Raw genomic sequence first — 24,551 nt, 5'->3', positions numbered from 1 at the left:
TACCCCTCCCTCCCCCCAAGCCTGAGTGAGCCAGAGCCCCCGAATCAGCGGCTCCTTTAACCCCGTCCTGTCTGAGTGAAGAACAGACGCCCTCAGGCGACCTACACACAGAGGCAGGTCCACTTCCAAAGCTGAGCCCCGGGAGCTGTGCGAACAAAGAAGAGAAAGGGAGATTTCTCCCAGCAGCCTCAGAAGCAACGGATTAAATCTCCACAGTCAACTTGATGTACCTGCATCTGTGGAATACCTCAATAGACAACAAATCATCCCAAACTGAGGAGGTGGACTTTGGGAGCAACGATATATATAGTTTTTTTCCCTTTTTCTGTTTTTGTGAGTGTGTATGTGTGTGCTTCTGTGTGTGATTTCGTCTGTATAGGTTTGCTTTTACCATTTATCCTAGGGTTCTGCCTGTCCTTTTTTCTTATTTTTTTACTTAAAAATTTTTTTTCTACAAAAAATTTTTTTTCTTAATAATTATTTTTTATTTTAATAACTTTATTTTATTTTACTTTATTTTGTTTTATCTTCTTTCTTTCCTTCTTTTTTTTTTCTCCCTTTTATTCTGAGCCATGTGGATGACAAGCTGTTGGTGCTCCAGCCAGGTGTCAGGGCTGTGCCTCTGAGGTGGGAGAGCCAAGTTCAGGACACTGGTCCACAAGAGACCTCCCAGCTCCACGTCATATCAAACAGCGAAAATCTCCCAGAGATCTCCATCTCAACACCAGGACACAACTCCACTCAACGACCAGCAAGCTACAGTGCTGGACACCTTATGCCAAACAACTAGCAAGACAAGAGCACAACCTCACCCATTAAGCAGAGAGGCTGCCTAAAATCATAATAAGGCCACAGACACCCCAAAACACACCACCAGACACCAGAAAGACAAGATCTAGCCTCATCCATCAGAACACAGGAACTAGTCCCCTCCACCAGGAAGCCTACACAACCCACTGAACCAACCTTAGCCACTGGGAACAGACACCAAAAACAACGGGAAATACGAACCTGCAGCCTACGAAAAGGAGACCCCAAACACAGTAAGTTAAGCAAAATGAGAAGACAGAGAAACACACAGCAGATGAAGGAGCAAGGAAAAACTCCACCAGACCTAACAAATGAAGAGGAAAGAGGCAGTCTACTTGAAAAAGAATTCAGAATAATGTTAGTAAAGATGATCCAAAATCTTGGAAGTAGAATGGAGAAAATAAAAGAAACGTTTAACAAGGACCTAGAAGAACTAAAGAGCAAACAAACAGTGATGAACAACACAATCAATGAAATTAAACATTCTCTAGAAGAGATCAATAGCAGAATAACTGAAGCAGAAGAACGGGTAAGTGACCTGGAACATAAAATAGTGGAAATAACTACTGCAGAGCAGAATAAATAAAAAAGAATGAAAACAATTGAGGACAGTCTCATAGACCTCTGGGACAATGTTAAATGCACCAACATTTAAATTATAGGGGTCCCAGAAGAAGAAGAGAAAAAGAAAGGGACTGAGAAAATATTTGAAGAGATTAGAGTTGAAAACGTCCCTAATATGGGAAAGGAAAGAGTTAATCAAGTACAGGAAGCACAGAAAGTCCCATACAGGATAAATCCAAGGTGAAACACGCCAAGACACATATTAATCAAATTATCAAAAATTAAATACAAAGAAAACATATTAAAAGCAGCAAGGGAAAAACAACAAATAACACACAAGGGAATCCCCATAAGGTTAACAGCTGATCTTTCAGCAGAAACTCTGCAAGCCAGAAGGGAGTGGCAGAACATATTTAAAGTGATGAAGGAAGAAAAGCTACAACCAAAATTACTCTACCCAGCAAGGATCTCATTTAGATTTGATGGAGAAATTAAAACCTTTACAGACAAGCAAAAGCTAAGACAATTCAGCACCATCAAACCAGCTTTACAACAAATGCTAAAGGAACTTTTCTAGGCAGGAAAAACAAGAGAAGAAAGAGACCTACAATAATAAACCCCAAACAATTAAGAACAAGGTAATAGGAACATACATATTGATAATTACCTTAAACGTAAATGGATTAAATGCTCCATCCAAAAGACATAGACAGGATGAATGGATACAAAAACAAGACCCATATATATGCTGTCTACAAGAGACCCACTTCAGACCTAGGGACACATACAGACTGAAAGTGAGGCAATGGGAATTATATGGACTCATTTTTTTGAGTATAGGAGAATGTTTGTCTATATTGGGGACTTTTAAGTTTGGGCTAGTTAAAGTCTGTTGGAATCCTTCTTTGTATTTTGAGGTTTCCATACATCTCCTGCAGAGAATCTAATATAATACGTTTCCCAGTTTCCCTTACTACCAGAGTTTATACATGTGACTTGGGTTTTGCCAAACTAACATTCCATTAGGAAACTCAGATTTGCTAGCACGTTATTGAGGAAATAGGACTTGAAGGATCTTTCTGGTCTGAGTGGTCTCAGGGCAGCAAGCTCTCATCGCGATGGTGGATGCAACACTGCCTTCATGTGCTTCCTTCCATAGATTCTGCTTTCATTGTCTCCTCCAGATAGGATTCCTCAAGGATAGGAGAAACTAAGCTTAATTTCTTTTCCACAGTTACCTTCTAACTACTCTGTGTAGTCCCTGCTACCCGAAGTAAACTTTCCAGAACCATGCTCAAAGTTATTTAAAAGTAAAAAAAAATTTAAAAACCCACAAGGGAAAAAAAAAAAAAAACTCAGATATTTAAAAGATTCAAACATCATGGTATTTTGCAGTGCAAGGGGAAGAAACTGGCCACATATGACCTCGTGTGAGTTCTTTAACCTCCCTCAACAGTTCTCTCAACTGTGAAGATAAATGGAGCTGTTAATAAATACTTAAAGTCATTATGTATGGCAGAGCCCAAATAGAGGTGCTTAGCAATAATCTGGCAAACAGCTCACCTTCTGTAAATGTTAGTTCCCTTATCTTACCTTTAGGATCAATTAAGAGATTATACATCCATAATGGATTATACATCCATTCCAGAGATTAATTGACATAAATAATAGGACAACAGGAAAAGTACATGAATAAAAAAGAGAATGAGATGCAACATTTCTTCTGACCACACAAAAAAAGGGGAAAAGACTACAGTATAACAGAGTCTTGATTTTCCTGTCAATGAACTGTACCATTTTGGGCAATTCATATATTTCACAGGCCCCTAATTTCCTCTTCTGAGAAGTGAAGCATTTGGGTCATCTGATGTCCAAGTCTCTTTCAGCTTTATGAAATTATATTAATTAATAGTAAAGATAAATTTCTCTATAGTAACTTGGATTTATTTCTTAGAATATGGAGGTATAATTTAATTCTTACATTTGCTTTATATCCTTTAAAACCGGATTTTTGTTTTTACAAGATTTTAAAAATCAAATTTACATAATGTAGCTTAGAAGTCGGTATCCATCTAGTCTGTGTTATTCTGAGCTGGCCTGAATTTTTTAAAAGATTCCTCATTTTTCCTGCTTTTTATGGGGAGTAATATCACCATATGGTCATTTTGTAATGATCTTTTTCAGGTTTCTTGCACAGTGAAATCATTAGAAATATGCTGAAAATTACTGTTCTTTCCTCACACACTCAAGTAACTATTCCTTTGGCAAGTGTCTTATGAATAACTCCCAAGTATTCACCCTTTAGAATTGAGGGACAGCCTTGCTTTCTTCTTCATTAAGTAAAAGAAAGCTTGCAGACGTTAAGTACCTCAACTTCTTGTCTCACCTTTTTAACAACGCTATGAGCATCTGCGCTACCTTTATGTAATTTCCTCTGGTCTCGGAGACTCTTCCTTTCAAGATAAACCTTCATCTGCCCTCCTGCTCAATCACATCTCCTCTGGGACTTCATTCATTATCTCCTCTCTCTCTAGTGGGACGTAGTTGTGAGTTTGTTAAGAGCCCAGATTCAAAGTCAGCCTCTATCACTACTAGCTGTTTGGACTTGAGCATCTTATTTAGAATTCTGTGCCTCTGTTTCCTCAGCTATAAAATATGATTAAAATATAACTTCCCTGTTACGACGTTTGGTGAGCTTTAAATTAGATACTTGTAAAGTACTTAGAAGGAGGCTTCAATACTTGTTGGTTATCATTTTCTCTTTCACCTCTCCCTCTCATGTCACCTGAACATATTATGCAGAGTCTCTTCCACCATAAAAATTATATCTTTTTGCTTTTTGTTTTTTATTTGGATGCTGCCTTAAATTGTTCCGTTCATTCCCATCTAAGCAATGAAGAATTTACATTTGCTGCCTTAACCCAATCACAAAGTCCTAGTGATTTCGCGACCTATTTCTCAAACAAATCTCCTCCTCTCTATATTACTGCCCTAGTTAATGTTTTTTATCATCTCTCACCTGTTCTAAGCCAAGAGCCTCATACCTGCTTTAAAATAGAAGTGCAATTTTATCTGCAAAAAATATATAATTTAGTGAAAGAATAAAGTCACAATAAAATGAAGATATGGCCTTACGCATCTACAATGTTAGCATTAGTTAAATTAATTACAGGTTTGATGACCTTCTATTACTAGGTAATTCTGAAAAAAGAAAAAAAAAAGAAAAACCATGATGAAAGATTCAATCAAGTGCTGGTAAATTGTTTCTTTATTGAGTCAGGAGGCAAACATGGATCGTCTGATAGTACCCTTTATTGGAGGACGCGTCATTTCCAAACATTTTAATGCAATTTGCCCTTAGAATTAGCAACATTTATTTTGTTTTTATTTTCCTTTACTCCATAATGTTTTATTTATTTAATAAACAGACCATTTATTTGGTAACAGGATGTGCTTTCTTTTGTGACTATTCACCAAAGCATATAGCAGTGAAGACAAAAAAATGTCTATCATTCACCAGAGGAAGATTAATAAATGGATTAATAAGCTATGATCCTATTAATAATTCTGTTGTAAAGAATAATTTTTATTGATTTTAAAGGTAAAGCTCCACATCTTTAATATTAATGGCTGCTTCAGTGTGAGACATATTGTTAGTTTTTCAGGTCTTGCATTTTATTTAAGTGTCTTATTAGAATCATCATTTTATTTTTATAAAAATAAAATTTTTTTATTTTCAAAAAAATTCCTAAAATTCATGATCTGTATCCATTGCCTCTGTTTTCCTCCACCCATGCATTAAGCCTTTGAAATATGAAGTTATCTCCAACACTTTAGTAAAACGGCTCTGTTGATTAAGTCATTTAAATTCTTCTGTCTTTCTTGGGTAATATGAAGCCACCTTTTCTTGATCTTGTCCTATCTCTCCTCTTATTGCATTTTGATTTTTTGATGTTGGCTTATTTTCTCCCTCATGTTCTCAAAATCAGGGTCTATGGGGAGACTAACCAATTCTTTTCTAACACAAAATTCAACATTTCTAAAATTTAGTACATCATGCATCCTAGCAAATGCCATATCTTTCCAGTTATTCAATAAAGAAAGTTAAGACTTGGAACTGCACGTTACCGCAAAATGGATATAAGATGATTAAATAATAAATTCCAAGTAATTTCAGGCCAAGATGGAAAGGGAATGAGCCATTTGCATACGTAGGAGTGCAAGGACTTCGGCTCCATGCAGAGTCAAGGTTGGCCCCGTTTTGTAAGCTATTCCTGACAAAAAATCAGGAACCATAAAAGCATCCTACCAACAAAGTACCACTCGACAATTATAAGGGAACTGAAGCGAGGACAATAAACAATCTGCAGAAACAAATCGAGGCACTCAGGGATGTGACAGACTGCTGAGGGAGATGCAGAGCAGAGGTCGGAAGCACACTGCAAGTACAAAGAAGCTATTCCTTGTCATGAGGAACTGGCAGCGGTCACTGACAGCATGAGGACTCCACTTGTATTGTGCTTTAGAGGAGAGAAGCACTTAGAATGTAAAAGTACAGCTAATGCCAACTGTAAAGCTCACATGCCAATTACAGCCAAAGACATTGAGAATTTTCGGTAATTAATAACAAATATTCTTTTCATTCAGTATTCTCAGTTGGAAGCTACAGAATCTACTCTGGCAAGATTGAAAAGCAAATTTGTATTAAAGGAAATTAGAGATTAAACAGAATTATCCAGGAGGGGCAAAAAATCAGGCTTGGTGCTACTGGGTCTAGAATAATAGAGCCAGAGCTATGCTAAATCACGTAGTGAGACTGTTCTAGTAAAATCACCACCCCTACCACTTGGCATCGACAAGGCTACCGATTGAACAGAAGCTCTGACACAGCCCCCTAAGAACCAGCCATCACACCACTGTGCTTGCCCAAAGATCAGTCTGCCTATTTGTGGCCATTCACTTCATGCTTCCCCCTCCTACATCCAGTTCTTGTTTGAGTGCATCTATTTAGTATAACCTAGATAACAGACCCTCTCACCACCAGTTGGAAATTTGGGATTTGGATATCTACTTTGGGAGGGTCGGACACACACTACATGAAACTATCAAAGTATTGAGTGGCGTTTCAAAAGATGCTGGACATTCAAGCATAACAGATGGCCGCCTAATTCCTGACACATGGAAATGACCATTCTCCTGAAAGGTGTCCCTAAAGGCGCCCCAAGTGGACAGAAGGCAGCCTACCTGTGGGTGATGAGAGAAGTTGAAATAAACTAGACTAGGGGTCCTTGGCTTTAGTGTGCATGGAAATAATCCAGAGAGTTTGTTAAAACACAGATTGCTCAGCCCCAGCCATAGGTTTTGATTCAGGCCTGGGCTGGGACGGGAGATTGTCCAGTTTTAACAGACTCCCAGGCAATCTTGATAATGATAATCCCAGGACCACACCCTGCGAACCACTGGACTATGAGGCCATAAACTTTTCCTTCAGTAACAGCTGGTTAAAATTTTCACAAATTGAGTCTTGATGCTGAAATGAAAGTCAGTAGCAAAGGCACAATTTATGTTATTAATAATTTTATATTTTCAAAATAAATATACTTAAATTAACTGTGTATTTTTTAAAGACAATTTTTTGGAGCAGTTTTAGTTTCACAGTTAAATTGAGAAAACGGTACAGAGCTTTCTCATGTACCCACTGCCCCCAACATGCATGGTCTCCCTCATTATATATATATAGATATATATATCTATATATATATCTCACCAGAGTGACACATTTGTTACAGTTGATAAACTTACATTGACACGTCATTATCACCCAAAGCTTACCTTAGGGGTCACTCTTAATGTATGTTCTATGGGTTTGGACAAATATATAATGTATACATTTCACTGCCTTAAAAATCTGTACTCCACCAATTCATCCTCCTTCCAAACCCACTCCAATAACCAATGATCTTTTACTGTCTCCATAATTTTGGCTTTTCCCAAATGTCATATAGGAGTCATACAGTGTTTAGCCTTTTTGGATTGCTTTCTTTCACTTAGTAATGTGCATTTAAGGTTCCTCCATGTCTTTTCATTTCTTGATAGCTCATTTCCTTTCAGTGTTGAATAATATTCCATTATCTGGATGTACCACAGTTTATTTTTCCATTCACAGACTGAAGAACATCTTGGTTGCTTTTCAAATTTGGCAGTTATGAATAAAGCTACTATAAAGATCCATATACAGGTTTTTGGGTGGACCTGTGTTTTCAGTTTCTTTGAGTAAATAACAAGGATTATGATTGCTGGATCGTATACTAAGAGTGTGTTTAATTTTGTAAGGAACCACCAAGCTGTCTTCCAAAGTGGCCGTACCATTTTGCCTTCCCACCAGCAACGAATAAGATTTCCTATTGCTTCACATCCTTGCCAGCGTTTGGTGTGGTCATCGTTGCAGATTTTGGCCTTTCTAATAGATATGTGGAGGCACCTGATTGTTGCTTTAATTGCATTTTATTGATGACATATGATGTGGAGCATATATTATTTCTTATTTAAACCTGTTATTATCTATTTAAATTCTGGGGTTAGAGGGTTCCTTCAAGGAATACCAAAGGTATATATCTAAACTGCATGTTTTCAACCTGACGGTAGCTCTCAGAATTTAAGAGCATAGCAAAAGCAGGCCAGCTGTGTATTCCTACTGGGTACATTACATGCCAGAGTATGAAACTTTGAAATAATTTGTTATTTAATGTAGATTTTAGTAAGTCATAAGAGAAAAAATTGGAGCCAGCACGCCCAAAGTGTTAATTTTAAAGATCTTATGAATTTTGGAAACCATGTTATTGAGGGAGCAGGAATATTTAAAGACAGTGTACCAGATGGAAATGAATATGTTCTATTTTCATTTGTGTATTTTGTAAATAAAAGCTGATATATCTGAGGTTCCCTCATGAAAATGAAACGTTTCTATTGACACACAATTTGCCTAATAGACACAGAAATTTGTATCTAGGGACTAAAATGAGGGTGTGATATAATGGAAAATATCCTCAGTAGTTAACTACTATTTTTATTATTTTTTTCTTCCCTCTAGCTTACCAGTTCAGAAAGCAAAACACAAAACAAACCATTATGGTGAGGATTGGTGCCTATGTTTTGGTTGATATTGTCACATATTATTATAATTACACTTTTTATGGTCCTAAACAGTAATAACGCTTCAAAATCACATATGACTATATGCCAATGAATATATTTCTTCTTTTTTCATAGACATTATTTTTCTGCCTTTAATTTCTCTGAGTCGAGTGCAATTATTTCAAAGCCAAGAAATCCCTCATTAAAAAAAAAGTCCTCGGTAAATTTTGAGGTTTAAAAGTTATTTTTTTCACAAGTTTGAGAGAAAAATGCCATTTTTCAAAGGATAAAATTCTTGATCAAATATAGTTCTAACTGGATACATTCATATTTTCTATTAGGTACATAGGCATAGTAAATTATGCATTCATATTACCTATAATGCTGAATTTCTGCACCTTGAGAGAATAGTTAGCCCCTGGTGATAATTACACAACAGATGGCTCTTCCTGAAGCAGAACAACACATATCATGTGATTTAACCATGAAGAAAATGAAGAGAGGAGTTATAAAAATAAATGGAGATAGGCATCTGATTAAGTGACAGTGCTTAGTAATATGTTGAATCAGACACAGGCAAACATTTATTTTTTCACCCATAAATTTGGCTGATTTTCATAGCTCCATCCTAGGTAAGGATTTAAACAAACCTATCCTGATTGTATCTGTCGTCATGTACAATCTGTCCTTGTGAACATCAAATATTTTTTAATCTGCTTTTGCCATAGTTTTTAAAATATGATCTTAGCTATTTTAGGTTACTGAAGCATGAATAATACCTTTTTGATGGAGGGGACTCAAAAGATATTTGTTTTGTTTATCTGGAAAAGTCAAATGCCCTCTCTTTAACAGGGTTATTTGAATATAATTCAGATACCATAAAATTCACTTTTTAAATGTGCAATTCATTGGTTTTTAGTGGATTTATATTTACAGTGTTTGTGCAACTGTCACTACCATCTGTCGTTTCAACACCCCAAACCACGTACCCATCCATAGCCACTCCTCATGGCCGCATGTACATTCAACACCCCTCCGCTCCCAGCCTGAGACAAGCATTCATATACTTTCTGGCTCTACAAATCTGCCTATTTGGATACAGGGCAAAAATGGAATGATACAATGTGAGCTCTTTTTTAACTAACTTCTTTCACTTAGCATAATAGTTTCAAGGCTCATCCATGTTATAGCGTGTCAATGCCTCATTTATTTTTATGGCCTAATAATACTCCATTGTATGGATAAACGAAATTTTGTCTCTCTATTCCTTAGTTGATGGATAGCTTTGGCTATTATGAATAGTACTACTGTGAACATTAGCATACAAGCTCTTGTGCAGACATAGGTTTTCAATTATCTTGGGTATATAGCTAGGAGTAGAATTGCTGGATATTATGGTAACTCCAATTTAAAATTTTGAGGAAATGCCAAAAATTTTTTTTCCAGAAGCTTCTACACCATTTTATATTCTCACCAGCAATGCATGAGAGTTCCAATTTCTCCATATCTTCACCAACACTTGTTATAGACTATTTCTTTTAAACTTTAGTCATCCTAGTAGATGTGAAGTGGTATCTCCTTGGGGTTTTAACTTGCATTTTTTTTAATGAGTAATGATATTGAGCATCTTTTCATGTGCTTATTGTATATCGCACTTATACATTGTATATTGTGCTTATTTGTATAACTTCTTTGGACAACTGTCTCTTCAAATGCTTTGCCCAGTTTTTAATTGGGTTATTGGTCTTTCTACTGATGAATTGTAAGAATTCTTTATATATTCTATATACAAATCTCTTAGGTATATGATTGCAATTATTTTCTCTCATTATGTGTTCTGTGTGCACTTTCTTGATCATATTCTTTGAAGCAAAAGGTTTTAATTTTGATGAAGCCAAATTACTTTTTTCTTTTGTTGCTTTTGCCTTTTGCTTTTGTTGCTAAGAAAGTATTGTCTAACTCAGAGCCACCAAGATTTACTCCTCTGTTTTCTTCTAAGAATTGTATAATTTTAACTCTTCTGTTAGCTTAAGTCAGTGATTCATTTTGAGCTAATTTTTATGAACATATGAGGTAGCGATCAAACTTAATTCTTTTGCTTGAAGCTATCTCATTATCTCAGCACCATTTGCTAAAAGGCTATTCATATTCCCTGTTGAATTGACAATTGCTTCATTGATAAATGGATGTTATGAGGTTCTTATACAAAAGTTTATATGTAGAGAATAGTGAGAACAGAAGCTAAGTAGAAAATAATGCAGGTGTGCACAATCTTGGCCTTTTTGTTCTCAGATCCAATTCTTTCCTCTCCCCTATTTCTTTTGGGCTTCCCAGGCTTCCATGCCTTATTGTAGTCAAAGACAACAACAGAGACCATAAGATGGGAGAAAGGGATGAACTCCATCCTGGGCAGCATCTCTGGCAGCAGTTACATCTCCTTCATGTTCCAGGTCTTGATGTACACAAGTGCCCTGATTTCCACTTCTTCTTGGTTCTGGTAACACTGGAACCACTCCCTTACTTCCAGTAATAGTTTTGTCTTTCCAGCTCAGGGACAGCAGCAGCTTCTTGCTTTAGTTAATATCTAGGTAAACTTCTTGTCCCTAATTTGGAGTTTTAGCTCTTCCATGACCTATGTAAGCAATACCTCGTGTTGAAATCCTTCTGCTTGAAAATGTAGAGTAGTTATCTTTTCTTATTTATACCCTAATCATGCTGCATCTGCCAGAATAGAAACCAAGGGGCTAAGCTCAAAAGACAAGTTTCTTTACGTGTCTTATCTGATTCCTTATCCCACTTGTGTCCCTTATCAAGATGGAGCCAAATAAATTTTATACATATATACAATAGACTATTACTCAGCCATAAAAAGAAATGAAATTGAGTTATTTGTAGTGAGGTGGATGGACCTAGAGTCTGTCATACAGAGTGAAGTAAGTCAGAAAGAGAAAAACAAATACCATATCCTAACACATATATATGGAATCTAAAAAAAAAAAAAAATGGTTCTGAAGAACCTAGGGGCAGGACAGGAAACTACTTGTCTCTTAATAAATCATTATCATTATGGATTTTTATCTTCCAATCTAGAAAAACTTCCATCCTTTGTAGTTGGGTAACACTTCAAACCCTGCAAACCTATTCTCTCTCCCTCTCTCTGTCTCCATCTGTTTCTCTCTCTCTCTCTGAGAGAGAGATTGCTAAGGCCAGCCTTACTTAAGGATGAAATTTAGTACGATGGAACTAGGTTTGTGATTCTAAATATCTAAAAGCAAGCCCACTTTTAGCACCTGCATTCATTTTATTCAGCACAGACCTTGCTGTTTAGTAATTACAAAAATACACAGTTGAAGATCACAGCCCTCGCAAGTCTGCTTCATTTGACAGTTTTACTGGAGTGTCTGTCTTTTGAAAACAAATATTGTATTGAATGACTATCTTATGCACATGATGTATTCTTTTTAATCACTGTTAAATTGCAGCTTCCTCCTCTAGCGATGAATCGTCTCAGTTTAACAGAACTGTTTTTGACTTACCATGGTGTATATGTTATCAACTTTGATATGCACATTTTCATATCAAAATGTGCCGGTTTTAAAACTTAAGTTGCAAGTATATTATTCAATATATATTGAATAATATATATATAATATAATGCATATATAATATGTATGTGAGTTTGTACAAAAAATAGCCACTTCACATGTCAGCTATCCAACTTTCATCTCTTCATTACAAATTTAATATTAGGTATACAAAATGATTTTCTTCACTTTACCAATTTAATATTTTTACTTCTCCTCTAAATTACTTTTAACTTTAATTTTAATTTTTGATTTCTATGTTATCTTAGAAACAAAAATAAAAAATACTAGAATTCATTCACTGTAAAATTATTTAGGTTAATATTTTTGTTTAAAAATTATGAAGGAATAATAGTGATTATTATAATTATTATAAAAATCTGTGATCACAATTTGAGATTAGAGTCAAATTATAAAATTAAAGCTTTTATGTAAGGCTATAAATTTTAATACAGCATCACCATTTTATTTTTTCTTTAGATACTTTAAATGCTTTATAATTTATGTTAATTACAGCTTTTAATACTAGTAGATATATCCTTCCTTCCTTCTTTCCTTCCTTCTTTTCTTTTTTCTTTTTTCCTTTTTCGATGATTTTTTATTGTAGATAACAGTAGGCAGCCTCAAAAACAATCACTAACATTGACTTTTTTATCATTCTTAGAAACATCTTTATTACAAGTTCTCTTCTGTACTTCTCTGCATGTATTACAGAAAGGGTATAACTCCATTGACTGATGTGACACTGTTCTCAATGCAGTAAGCAAGTAGCACTTTTAGAAACATCTTTATTACAAGTGTCTTTAAACACTTCTCTAGTGCAGAATGAGTATAGCAACTGACTTACTATGCACTACTCATTCTAAACTGTGCCTCTGGAAATATATTAGAAAAAAAGTAATTTAGAAAAATAAAGTTTTTTATTTTTCCTAACAATCTACCCTGCTAAGATTTAGGGAAGCTGCTATTTCTTCCAAAGGTAGAACTCTATGAAACATTTAAACATATTTGATTTTATGCATTTAAATGTAACCATTAAAAATATAAGCAAAGGACACCGCAGCAAGTCTTGCAGGTGTCTTCCTCCCTGGAATCTAAGTATAACAATAACACAATACATTTGGAATGCTCACTACATTCTTTTTTTTTAAGGGACCAAATGATCCTTTCACATTTGAATTTGTAGTCGATTAGAAATGCATTCAACTGTTCCTTTGGTGACTAATAAGCTCAGAAGAGATCAGGAAATAACTGTTTTAAATGTGCTAGTGGATGTTTCATTTAACTCAATAGTAGGTTTATAAACCATTAATTTTATAATTCATTCAAGTCTTACAAGTTGCTCAAAGATTTCAAAGAGGTGTTAACTCTGCATTTAAGCTGTATCTGATCCCACCTCTGCCACATAATTGGCTACTTTCCTTCATCAAATTATGTCATTTTTTTTTGGTTCTCAATTCCCTCACCTTAAATGAAAGAGTATGCAACAAATTTCATTTTTAAATTTTGCATCCTTTTGGATTCCACTAGAATCAGCTGTGCTAATAAATTATTGGCTAAGTAAAGAAATCCATGGAACAGAGCCTCTTTAAGCTAGAGGGTTCTAAGTCATGCCTTTGTACACTGACCACACTTTCCCCATTGTGGGGTATCTCTGTCAATGAGCAGCATTTCTCCTTTTGTTACTTTTAACTAGAATTATTTGATTTTTCACACTTAAGTTTCAAATGACAATTCTGGGTAGAAACATTTACTTATCTATCTCTCTACTTAGAAAAGTTAGAATTATCCTTTGAGCTATTCAGTCTTTCAGGAGTATCTACTAATCATCAAATATGTCTGAGGTCCTGGAGACAAAATTCCAAAATCCAATAGCAATAGTTTATGCAGTTACAGAGCTTAAAGCCTAATATTTGTGTAATTAATTAAACCATTAATTACACAATAGATTATTTAAGTGCAGTCATCAATCACACTATGACTGAGATGTATGGTACTTTGAGTCTATGTAACCTACCCCGTGGAGGTCAAGGGCTAGAGGAGAGATGTCCCTGAGGAACAATAATTGAACTAAATTCGAAAGGAAGAAAAGTTAACCAGAGAAAGAGGAGGGAAAGTTATTTCAAAAGAGGAAGTGGAGGCCAGAAGGTCAAGGGCTTGGAAATGCCTTTTTGTGGTTAGAGCAGAGAGAGTGAGGACAGTTTTGAACATCATGCAGTCTGGGGCCAGGTCCTTGAGGGCCTGGTAGAACATGTTCATTACTTTGGGTCTTTAAGAGCAAAGGAAGCAATTAAGTAGGGAGTTACTTGATAGGACTTGAATTTGTAGAAGCTCAGCCTCACTGAGCTAGAATGAATGTGTGAGAGTTTTTCCACTGTCTAGTGGTGAAATAATGGTAACTTGACTAGAATAGTGGTAGTTTACTTGGATGAATGCAGATTAATTCTAGGAATAATTAGGAATTAAATTTTATAGGACTTGGTATTAGAGTAGGTATCAGAAGTGACTAAGGGAGGGATGTGAGAGACAACCTCCCCAGTTCCCACCTTGTTGAATGCTGTTAATTATGACAGGGCTTGGGGAGGAGGACCAGAGCAATACTAAAGTAGTCCTCCCGGGCTTCCCTGGTGGCGCAGTGGTTGAGGGTCAGCCTGCCGATGCAGGGGACGCGGGTTCGCGCCCCGATCCGGGAGGATCCCACATGCCGCGGAGCGGCTGGGCCCGTGAGCCATGGCCGCTGAGCCTGCGCGTCCGGAGCCTGCGCTCCGCAATGGGAGAGGCTACACAGTGAGAGGCCCGCGTACCGCAAAAAAATAATAATAATAATAATTAATAAATAAATAAGTCCTCCCCCTGTGCTTCTTCAGGGAATGAGTGCCCATCCATTGGTGATTATTTAAATCTAATTTTATTAAGGTTGTACCTTTATGAACATTCAGATTAGGATCATATACTTGTGCACTACATGATGCCTTGCAAGTTTGTCATAGTTAAAGAAATACTTGTCAATTATATCAGAGAGGTGGTTGGAAGTAAGAATTAAGAATTCTAGCTTTGGAATCTGATATCTGTGCCAGTGACTTCCTACAGGTAACACAAACTAGTAAGTGGTCTAAATGGAATTTAAAGATATTTTTCTACTTGATGGCAAGCAGGGCATGGACATTTTCCTGTATTTTCTTCCACAGCGTGGAAACTCACTTTTTCTAGATTTTGTGAGGCTACACGTTGTTTTCGTCTGTATCAGCAAATATCTTTTGCTTGGCATTTTCTCTCTCTTTCCAGAGCTGTCTATTGGGCTCTGTGGTAGGCTGAATAATAACCCCACAGATGCTCACATCCTCATCCTTGGAACCTGTGAATGTGTTACCTTACATGGTAAAAGGGACTTTGCACATGTCCCTCAAGTTAAAGATCTTGAGATCATGGGATTAATCTGGTTTATCAGGTGCACTCAATATAATCCCAAGTCTCCTTATAAGAGCGAAAACGTCAGTCAGTAGTTAAAGATGTGACATGATGACAGAAGTAAAAGTTCGGAGTGACACAAGGAAGGGGCCACAAGCTAAGGAATGGAGGTGGCCTCTAGAAGCTGAAAGAGACTTGAACAGTTTTCTCCCCTAGAGACCTCCAGGAGGAGCCAGCCCTGCTGCTTAGTTTCATAAGACTGACCTTAGCCCCATAGGATATTTAAGACTTCTGCTCTACAGATCTGTAAAATAATACATCTGCATTGTTTTTTTTCATTTAAATTTTATTGGAATATAGTTGATTTCCTTTCCATTTTGTTAAATTTAAATTTTATTGGAGTATAGTTGATTTCATTTGCATTATTTTTTAATTTAAATTTTATTGGCGTATAGCTGATTTCATTTGCATTGTTTTTTAAATTAAATTTTATTGGAGTATAGTTGATTTCATCTGCATTGTTTTTTTTAATTTAAATTTTATTGGAGTATAGTTGACTTCATTTGCACTGCTTTAAGACGCTATGTTTGTGATAATATTTTTACAGCAAACACAGGAAAATAACATGGACTCTTTTACATCTCTAACTTGTTAGGACACGAACCTGACTGTGTAAAGCTAACTTTAGCACCTGTACCTTCCTACAGCACCACCATAAATTAATAACCTTCCCAACTTTCCCAGTGATAATCTTTAGCATTACCAATGGCGCTATTCTCTCAGAGTTATGTTTGTGTTTTCTCTTTCACCTGTATTTCTAATGACAAATTCCTGAGATTCTTTTTGTTCGATGTTGTTAGTACTCATCACTTCATATTCTCTACTGCAAAATTTCAGAAACAGAACACAAATATAAATACATTTGCTAAAATGCCCTTCTCATTTTTTTTGCTTCTGATTCATACTCAAGGCCAATATCAACTTGTTTCACAAAGCTTTCCATCAGACACTCTACTGCCATTGTGTTGGGCTTTTCCTTGCTCCCATTACCCATATGATTTGTTCCCTTTCCACTTTTTATTTCATGCTGATTCTTCCCTACCTCCTCTCCAGCTAAATTTAGCATGCTATTACACACAGAGGATAAATAATAAATAATATGTAGGAAAAAATGAATAAATGAAATTTCTTCAATACAAAGTCGAAGATTCATTTCTCCCGAGATGCTTCCTCTGACTCAACATATTAACTATCTTACAAAATAATCATTAGCATTATTGTATATATTTTGCTATCTAGTCTTCAGCATGTTTACATATTTCAGCTGTTTGAGGAAGTTTTGGTATCCCAGAGAAGGAATATACAGAACATATATTCTTTTCCCTAAATATTTTCATTAATTACATACTGTGTGACAGGCATCGAGAATAGCAATAAACAAGAAGATACCATTCTTCTCCCCATGGAATTTGAAATGTTTATTTTTCTTTTGTCCTTTAACTTTAGAATTTATATACTAGTCGATTAGTTTTCCGGGGTTGCCTTAACAAATTACCACAAACTGGGTGGCTTAAACCAAAAGAAATGTATTCTCTCAGTGCGGGAGGCTAACAGTCCAACATCAAGGCATCAGCAAGTTTGGTCCCTTCTGGGAGCTCTGACAAGAATCAGTTCCATGCCTCTCTTAGGGTGGCTCCTAATCCAGTATAATTTCATCTTAGCTTAAATACATCTGCAAAGACCTTATATTCAAATAAGATCACATTCACAGGTACCAGAGATTAGACTTGAACTTATCTTTTGGCGGGGGACAGAAGTGCAACCCACAAGACGTGGGTATAACCTCTTGGAAATAAGGTGTATGAATGTTTACTAAGTAGATTCAGCCCAATTGGAACCAGGGTAGTGGGCCTGCAGGGGCCCCGTTGGCATAAACGTCTCTGAATCCCTGATTCAATGTCGTTCTTCAGCTTCCCTGATTTCTCAGGCACAAGGACAGGGGTCACGTAGGGTTCTTAATTCCTGTTCAAAAGCAATGACTAATTTTTCCAAAAAAAATGCAACATAACTCATATCAAGTTTCTCAGTGGCATAATGACACTTTTTTATCTCTCAGGAACATCACACTTCTTTTGACAGAGTCTGTTGCTTCTAAAAAAAAAAAAAAAAAAAACAACTTTTGGACGGAAGCTTAGTTGCTTATTAGTCATTCTTTCGACAGTTTTCCCTTTCAGCTGCACCTCTGTTTACTTGTAAGATATCATTTGTTCTCCATCCAAAATCTCTCTCATTCATCTACTGACTACTCTCCCTCCTTCCTTCTAGAAGATCTGGGAAGCTACAGCAGCCTCCCAGCTGTTTTCTCTACCTCTCATCTTTCCCTGTTCTGAGTATTCTTCCCCAGAGCTGGCTGCTAGAACGATTTTCTGAAGACCACCACTTATGACACGCCTCTCATTTTCGCAGATATTTAATGTTTCCCCACTGCCTATAGAACGATGCCCATATATTTTAGTCATTCCTCCATGCTCTCAACCCAACAGCCTATTTAAATGGGTTTCTCATCGTTTGCTGTCTGTAGCACAGATGCTAGTCACACTGAACCTTAAGCCATTTTGAATCGAAAGTGAAATTTTGCTGTGTGCTTTTCCTCCTGCTATTCTTTTTGTCTGAAGTATCTTTTTTTCCTCAAACTGTAATGTAAACCCTTCCTTCTCTCTAACTCAAATTCCACATTTAACATGAACTTTAATTTATATTTCTAAGCTGGAAACTACAGAATCCTCTTTGGAAATCCCCTGTGCCTTAATCTGGACTCGTTATAGCATACAGCTCTAGTTAGTAATATAATTTGTTTCTCTTTCTGTATATATTATTCAGCAATGTATTATACTTTTTATGTTTATAAATTATATCCCCAGGGCTTGAAGACAATACAGTTTATATATTTGCTTCACTTACCTATCCCTTAGAGTCACCAGCAGAATTTCCTGTGCAAGTAATCAGTCAATATTTGGTGAGAAACTGAATGAATCAAGCTGGTGAATTCACCTTGTAACTACACTGGTCGCAGTATATCGAACAGTTTAATTAAATGCAAAGAAAACCAATTTGCACCAGCTTTTATACAACAGGCAAAACACGGAGGCCCACTGTTCCGTAATCACTCTTCCAGTGTTCTAATCACTCACCCTGGAGGAATAGTCACCCCCAACAAGGACCTAGGAGTTTTTACTTCAGCTCTTTGCTGCTGTGGCTGCTGGATGAGGCACAAGACCACACTCCCAGGTTGACAGAAATCCCTCCTGTCAGATGGCAGCCTCACGCTGGCAGCTGTAATGACTGAATGTCTGATGTTCCCGAGTCTAATCCACCATTTCCCTGTAGTTGAGTCACATTTCTCTCTTATGCACACACTGCAGACACTGACCCACATTGCCGCCTGGGTTTAGTGCCTGCGAGCCTATTTACTTTTTCATTGTCGTTGTTGTTTGTTTTTAATAGGAAGATAAGTGATTTCTCTGAGCAAGGCGGGTATTAACACATTCAGAGAGGATGTTTTTTTTTCCCTCATAGGGAACTAGAAAACTTGGCTGAGATTTAGTTTTGGAGTTTCTATTATATATATATTTACACCATCAATTCTCCAAACCTCAAGTCACAATGAGGGGGGAGATATAAATAAAGGGAGATGGGAAGTTGGAAGATTAGTATGTGGAATAGGAAGATGTAGATTATAGAGTAAGGATGCATCCTTACGGAAAGATTCCTTTTTCCCAAATAACTTAGATTCTCTTTTTAATCAATGAAGGAACTTATTGTTTTTTCCCTCCTTTCCCTGTGTCATGAGAGACTCAACAGAACTCTGAAATTATTGGAAATACTGCAGAGTATTGTTTGATGGCTCTTCTTCAAGGTTTAATTGATTCCTGATCCAGGGACCGGTAGAGATTTATATCTGGTGGGCCCTCAATGGTAGAGACAGATCACATAAAGCCTCTGTCTGACTTCTGTCTTTCCTGTCTTCCCTCTCTCCCTCCTTTCTTCCTATCAATTAAAATTTGTGTTCTGTTCCTATGTACCTAGTCCTTTGCTGCTCATATGAAATGTATGATGAAAGAAACATTCTTTCATTTCAAGCAATTACTGCCTGGAAGGGGAAAATAACCTACTAGGTAATTACATGGTAAGAATAAATTACAATTAGGCTGTTGACAACTCAGATGAAGGTGTTGTCTGAGAAACAATCCCTAAGGGCTGGAGCCTATTTACCAAGTGAGAACAGTGAGAGAATTTAAGAGTCCACAGTTTCTTTTCAGCTCTTACATAAAGTTTATATATATATATATATATATATATATATATATATATATATACATATATATATATGTGTGTGTGTGTGTGTGTATATATATTCCGAATGTATATATAGTATTTGAAATATACATGCATATTATATATAATCATTTGGAATATATATGCATATGGAATCACATACTTTTATATGTACATGTAGTTTCATATATGTGTATATAACGTGTGTGTGTGTCTGTTCAAGCCATATACAAGCTAAGCAGAAGATCTAGCTAAATAATACCGTCAGATAAGAGGTGGATTTGCAATCAGTATTCTCATAGTCAGCTGTATTTTAAAACGTCACGTCTTTGCATATATTATAACAAATCTGCTGTGGTGATAAGTGTTTTCTAATTTAAAATGGTGAGTTGCCAATGATAATAGCAATTTCTTTACTCTGTTTCAAATTACAGAGGATCCTGGGTAAAATTGTACAGTTAAAAAAGTATGTTAGGATCCAGTACCTTGATTTCCAAAAATGATCAGATGCTGACATTGGTAGCGAATTAGAAAAAGTTTTGTGCTATAATGAATGACTTTTGAATAGTCTCCACTTCTTTGTTAGTTTCTGAGTCTTTTTAAGAGATTGATTATATATGATAAATTTTTTAAAATTTATTATATTCATTTTATTTTTGGCTGTGTTGGGTCTTTGTTGCTGTGTGCGGGCTTTCTCTAGTTGCGGCGAGTGGGGGCTACTCTTGGTTGTGGTGTGCGGGCTTCTCTTGTTGCGGAGCATGGGCTCTAGCCGTGCGGGCTTCAGTAGTTGTGGCTCATGGGCTCTAGAGCGCAGGCTTGGTAGTTGTGGCTTATCACGCATGTTGCTCCGCGGCATGTGGGATCTTCCCAGACCAAGGCTTGAACCCGTGTCGCCTGCGCTGGCAGGCAGATTCTTAACCACTGTGCCACCAGGGAAGCCCTATGATAAATTTTTAAATTGGTCTTTTTGTACAAAATTAAATGTATTTCCCTCTTCTAATTCGGTTTTCTTTGTCTTTTTTGTTTTTAGTGAAAAATACTCCCAGAATCCACATACCACATCAGAGGGACTTGGAACTACCCTGCCTGTGTGGTTTGTTACCCACTGACTGTTAACATTGATTAGAACACGGGAATTGGCCTTTCTCCAATTGTCACCCCCAGGATTCTCACAAGCCGGATGTATACGAAGTAAAATGACCTTCTTAATTAGAGAAAAACTATCCAAGGTATTCCATTGCATTTTCTATATTAAATTTGATTTTGTTTTACCTAATTCTTATTTATATTTAATTCATATATTTACCTACAATGGCTAATATTTTATCATCTTATTTATGTTAATATATTTTCTTATATTTTGTTTAAGTTTCTTGTTATTCTTATAAAGTACCAGTTACACCAGATTTCCTAATTCAATTTGTTTCAATTCCGAATCCTTTTCTAGCTCTTGAAAACATAAGCCAGGAGACTCTAAACCTAACATATGCAACCAAATGATGCTATGATTTGCCAGAATGAATACATCATCATGCTGGAATCTGGCTGCTATGGCCAAGATCTTTACTCATTTTATATAACACAATTTCCTTTTATGGTTTCATATTCACTCTTCCTTTTTTTTTTTTTTTTTGTTAATCATCCAAGCAATTTTTTTTAATTGTCAGAAAAAAGAATCTAATTCTTCCTCTAATTGAGCTTAAGATTTTGCTATAAATCTGACATACTGCTTTCTAAATAGGAGTTTGCTTGGTTAGCTTAATTATATTTTGTGTGTTATAGGACACGTGATCTCATGATTACTATACAGAGAAGAAAATCTCTATCAAATAGATAAATTATTTAATGTGTTCTCTTATTTTTTAGTGGAATCTTAGCAAAATTTTGTTTCATGGAGCCCAACATATATTTACTTAACTCTTATTCTATAAAGTTCCTAAAAATTTTGAATGAAAAAAATCACAGTTACATTAATTCTAAATTACAATAAAAGATGCATTACTACTGTATGTGTATTTTTCAAACTTACATACATTTTACAATAAATTTTGTATTTGAACAAAAGTTTCTCTTGGTCTAACAATGACTTTTTGGTGATTATTACATTTGAAAATGCCTTCAAAACCAGAATAGTTTTGCCCACAAAATTATTAAGCAAATCAATTTAATCCTCCTGAGGAGAAAACCTCTTGTTACAGAAAAGCCTAACTCCTGTGGCCCCTGCTGGGGCCTCTGCTCCTAAGTGCAGCCCCCAGGTGGCCCTGATGGCAGGTGGTGTCCTCCTTGCCTGGGCTGTGACTATAAGTGATTAATAAGCTGTCACCACTCCCATCTGTCCAACGTAGGCTGTTATATGTTCAGCTACCTCGTATAATTTGGGGTTGGGGATCCCTCCTTCGCCAATAAATAGAAGTTCATCAAAATGGACTGAGAGTTGGGCCTTTACATACTTTTTGACAATTTAAGTCTCAATAGATGGCCACTGTGCCTTCACAAGGAAGCGAGATAAATGCTCACAGATAATCTTAAAATTTTTCTCCCCCTTTGGCACGATTGCGGGACTCTCCCAATTCATGTACAGTCCCATTGCAGACTGAATGCTGAAGTCCTAGATCTCTATACTCTGCAACATAAGCACAGAAAATTTTCATCTGGAAAAATATAACATAGGTTGACATTAATTACCTATTACAAGTGTAAAAATCATCTCATTGAAGTACTCATTGACTACGCAAATCGAGGCTAATCAAATATTCTGAGAACCCTCTCAAGGTATCTAGGTGCACCAGTCAGCTGGGCATGATTAAATGTGATTGCTTGATTTATGGGGTTGCTGGGTATGACAGTTAACAGTCGGAGGATATACAAAACAATGATTAATTCATTTTAGAATAATTGATCAGGAGCCATTTTTTCCCTATAGCGATTTATGTTATAAGTGTTGGGGAAAATAAATAGAAGAAAATCTCCTGCCCGCCCAGTATATCTTCTCCACAAAGGTAAAAAAGGATCAAAGAGTTTTATTATTGAATAACCATTAAGCCAGACTGCGACACACATGACAAGAAATCCAGTAAAGGGATTGCAAAGACAGAAAGAAATTTCATCCTTTTTGATAGCCAGACAGCTATAACCCATTCCATACATGTTCTTAAGATAAATTGTATCATCATCAAGTATGGTGAATCGACAGCACTTTTGGTACATATAGCTCATCCAAGATTCACCTGGCAATCGAGTGGCCACTTGTGTTACTTAATTGCCTTTATGCAGAAGAAAAATGAAACGTCTCCTATCTCTATGGAAGGCTGGCTGTTCCATCTTGGAGCACTGGTGCCGAGGTTAAACTCCTGTGGAGACAGGCAGAAGGAGATGCTGCTTTCCTCGTCGTTTACATTTTAAATAGCTCCAAGGCCCTTAAGAAAACAAAAACATTCTTAGACTATAGAACAGACAAGAGGCTTATTTAACTTTTTGAAAAGGGTTACATGCATCTCCAAGGGACAGAGAAATAATTTTCAATTACAAATTTTCTGAAGAAAATTCTCTAAGAAAATGGAGGGTTGGGAAGTCTCCTTCCCCTTTGGCACCAGGGAAAATTATATATTTTTTAATTGTATTCACTCTTCTATAGAACAACGCAATGACATGATTTCTCTTTATCATGTTTTGAGTATACTAAAGGGGGATGCTTTATCTTTTTTACAGTAGGTGACAGAGGGAAGCACACAGCCAAAGTGGCATCCAATCTGATACAGCAGATGAAAATTCCCCTTTGTCATCTGAGAACTGTTATCTGCTTTCCCAAGACATTATTTCTACAAACTCTGAATCTGGTAAGAACCTTAAGATGTACTTTCAGTCTAATCATAAATATCACTAGATAATTCCGATCCAATGCAATTTACTGTATGACTGCAACCTGACCATTGTTTTAGTAAGGTTAGCCCGGATAATGCTGTGGTAGAAAACTAATGCTGAAATCCAGGTAGCTTGAAAATCACTTAGTTTTTTTCTAGTTCATGTCACACTTTCATTGCAGGTTGGGTCAGGGGGTCAGTTCTACATTGGCCCTCAGGAACCCAGGGTCATGGAGACCCAACAATATTGTAGCTGCACCCTCTGGAGTATGTGTGTCAGAAGAGATAGCTAAGGGATCACATGTCCGATCTTAAAGAGTTCAGCTTAGAAGTGAAGGTGTCACTTCTGACCACAGTCTATTGGCAAGTACTTGCCACGTGGCCCCATCTGACTCCTGGCTGGGCAATGTCGTGGCACAGCCTGGATGCTGGTGTCTGTCCAGCCCCCTCTCAGCTGCCATGCTCTTAGGAAGAGTCACCTGGCCTCATCCAGTATTGGGTCTCCTTTCCCATGGCAGCCTGTATACAGTGACTGCTTGGTGGAGGTGAGGGAAAAAGGTCCCAGTCTCTATGTCATTTCCAACATCTCTGAAGACCCATCACAGCACCAGAGTTTCATAGGATGGCCAATGCTATTGTGCATCTTCTCTCTCTGCCCACTTGCCCTTTCACCACAGGACCTGATCCCTAGAGCATTTCCCAACAAATTTTCTGCAAGCAAATCTTTGATGCAGAGTCTGCTTGCCAGGGACTATGACCTGTGGGCCACAGCCTATTTTACAGACATCAGAGTGTTTGTTAAAAATGCAAATGACTGGTCTTTATCCCAGGCCTATTGAATTTAGAATATCTAGGA

At 36.7% G+C, this 24,551-nt stretch overlaps 1 long non-coding RNA gene across 1 annotated transcript in view; it reads left to right on the top strand.

Annotated features, from left to right (window-relative positions):
* The window catches only part of LOC136792629 (uncharacterized), a 45,943-nt gene extending 22,278 nt beyond the window's left edge, over window positions 1–23,665 (top strand). Inside the window, exons 3-4 of the long non-coding RNA XR_010836690.1 lie at window positions 20,866–21,064; window positions 23,544–23,665. This is a non-coding gene — a long non-coding RNA (uncharacterized lncRNA). The remainder of the gene's footprint in view (window positions 1–20,865; window positions 21,065–23,543) is intronic.
* Window positions 23,666–24,551: the final 886 nt, after the last annotated feature.

The sequence above is a fragment of the Kogia breviceps genome, chromosome 15 (assembly GCF_026419965.1).
Source record: "Kogia breviceps isolate mKogBre1 chromosome 15, mKogBre1 haplotype 1, whole genome shotgun sequence".
Taxonomy (NCBI): domain Eukaryota; kingdom Metazoa; phylum Chordata; class Mammalia; order Artiodactyla; family Physeteridae; genus Kogia; species Kogia breviceps.
The sequence above is the reverse complement of the archived record's forward strand: the minus strand, read 5'-3'. Positions and strand labels throughout refer to the sequence as shown.